We start from the raw sequence: 2947 nt of genomic DNA on the forward strand, positions 1-2947 counted from the left end.
CTCAGTGGACAACTATGGTACACTTGTAAAATTAGCCATGTTTTATCCACAGAATGGAATATAATACAGCTATTAATAAATGATAAGGAATATCCCTATGTACTGCAAAGACTCCAGGATATATCAAGTGAAAAAAAGGAAACTACAAAGCAATGTTTAAAGCATGCTATCTTTTGTGTAAAATGGGAATAAAGTATGAGTATTCAAGTTTGCTTGTATTTGCATTAAGAAATAAAAATACATATAAATAAACCTACTAAAAATAGTATGTTCTCACTTCAGCAGCACATATACTAAAAATTGGAAATAAATCAAGAAGATTAGCATGGTGCCTGCACAGGGATGTTACACAAATTCATGAAGTCTCCCAATTTGAGGAAAAGAAATGGACATCCACATTCATGAAGGTAAAATGTCCTAAAAAAGTATCAACCAAAGTATTACACTAGACATATTATAATTAAATTGTCCCAAGTCAAGGACAAAGAGAGAATTTTGAAAATGGCAAGAGAAAATCGATCTCAAAGGAAGAAGAGTAGGAGAATCTTGAGCTCACCTCCCACAAACACACTGAGGCAACAACTACATGTATTACAACTCACTATGTAAACAACCTGAAGACTGGCAGAACAGGTCTTTCATGACTACTCTTAGAGAGGTCACATCAAAAAAGGTAGGAGAGGTAGAGATGCGATTGAAAACCAAACCTCCAGCGTGACTAAACACAAGTGGGAGGGACATCATGAACATGGAGGACTGGGAGGATCAGACCCCATACCTGGCACATTCTGGCCATGGGGACCATCACTGGGAAACTGATGCCTCATAATACTGGGCTTTGAAAATAAGTGGAGATTAACTCTAAAAGCTTTAAAAATCAGGGAGGACAACTCCAGGAGAACTGGAGGGCTACAGGAAATGGAGTCTCTGGGCTTAAAAGCCAGCACCCTCTATGTTTTAATTGAAAATAATTTTATACACACAGATGTACACACACAAATCTGCATATGTGTATGTGAAACAACACACATAAATATATGGACCTTATGAAGCATCAAAAGAACTAATGTTCACAGATAGGTCTTTCAGGCCTACAACCCAGAGAAGTAACTAATCACAAATTACATTGCTTAGCGATTGTAAGAAATAAGATAAAATGTAATAATGACCATTCTTTCACACAATATGAGTCTTCTGGACAGCATTTGCCAAGCAGGGGTATAATACTAATAGAAATAGTACAATCTCATCTTTCTACTAAATATTTGTCAGCTACTGGCAGCATCATGGTGTTTGTATTTACTAGTCATTGCTGATGGTTCCCAGAAAGAATTTCTCAGGGTTAATTTGAGAAAATTTGTATTTTAGAAAACCTCATATCTCCATATTCTCCCTGGTTCTCTTGAGGTCCTCATTATACAGGTCAGGAATTCTCTAATAACATGCCAAATGCCTAAGCGTATAGACCTAAGTCACACTCAAAGACTGGATCTAGATCTAAGATAGAGCTTCTGGATTTTTAACAAAACCTACAGAGAATTCAGATGTAGCTAATCTATGGAACTCACTTTTACAAACACTATTGTAGAGGTATTTCTCTATTTTATCTTCTCTTTTTTCTCAACTCAAACTTCTTTTAGGGTGGAGAAGTAAGTTTAGTCTTAATTACTGGATAGTAGTCATTGCTATAGTACTCTCTAAAGCACCATTTAGGGTCCTTCAAGAATGAGTTGTCCTCCAGTGAAACTCAAACCACACCTAAGGGATTACTCTATGCCAAGGATAGCTTGATGAGTAACATTCATTTTGTGGTCAGCTGACTCAGGTCCCATTCTTGTGTATATTCTATTTAATATTGAATATTCTATCCCTTTCTGAAGTGGTATGACCCTCTAAAAGGTCTTAGGCCTTGATGTCCAGGTTATTTCTGACTGAGCAATCGATTTCTGACATAGCAGTGCTATTTATTTTTCTGTGAATTGAAGAAAAAAGAATAGTGTCTACCGATATTGCCTTCCCATAGAATTTTCTGTGCAAGTAATTTTGCATTTAACTTTCCAAAGCCTTTACTTTTTAATGTATATGTTTAGTTTGTTAGTTATCTAGCTAGTTAGTTAAACGAAGCTTTGTCACAGATATTTAGATGCTTTGCCAATTTAGTGCAAACCAATCAAGACAGGTTTTAAATATTCTACTCTCCAATTACAATATTATAGAAGTTTATTTACAGTTTTGTTTGTTTTTTGTACTCAAGTACAGTTAAATATTTAACAATCCAAGATTGTGCGGAAGTGGATGAAATAAATATAGTAGGTGTGGTGGTGAAAACTTTAGCTCTACTTATTATAGTGACTTTAGCTGAATTCCAAAACTGTTTTATTTTCTAAGGACAATTAACCTTTTATCAATAATATCTTTGTCCAAGGTTCATTGGATACATTGTACCAAAATGAAAAGCATCTTTATCAAGGTAGAATTAAGTGTCTGGGTAGGCAGCTGAAACATAGTAGGTACATTAGTATGGGAGAAGAATTTTTACTATTGAAACTGCTTATATAATACTGACAAAATGCCAGACCCCAGTGTTTATGATGGTGATAGAAGAAGCAGTTTTAAAAACCTGTACTCAGGGGCGCCTGGGTGGCGCAGTCGGTTAAGCGGCCGACTTCAGCCAGGTCATGATCTCGCGGCCTGTGAGTTCGAGCCCCGCGTCAGGCTCTGGGCGGATGGCTCAGAGCCTGGAGCCTGTTTCCGATTCTGTGTCTCCCTCTCTCTCTGCCCCTCCCCTGTTCATGCTCTGTCTCTCTCTGTCCCAAAAATAAATAAATGTTGAAAACAAAAATTTAAAAATCTGTACTCAAATGTTCATAGCAGATTTACTTTTAATCACCAAAAGCTGGAAACAATTGAATGTCTTTCAATGGATAAATGCTTAAATAAATTGTGT

At 36.4% G+C, this 2947-nt stretch overlaps 1 non-coding gene across 1 annotated transcript; it reads left to right on the forward strand.

The window, feature by feature from the left end:
- Positions 1-269: 269 nt before the first annotated feature.
- On the forward strand, positions 270-377 carry LOC122478104. The gene has a single exon (XR_006295863.1). It is a non-coding gene; the product is annotated as a U6 spliceosomal RNA (small nuclear RNA).
- The last annotated feature ends 2570 nt before the right edge of the window (positions 378-2947 follow it).

This window comes from Prionailurus bengalensis, chromosome X, assembly GCF_016509475.1.
Source record: "Prionailurus bengalensis isolate Pbe53 chromosome X, Fcat_Pben_1.1_paternal_pri, whole genome shotgun sequence".
Lineage (NCBI taxonomy): Eukaryota > Metazoa > Chordata > Mammalia > Carnivora > Felidae > Prionailurus > Prionailurus bengalensis.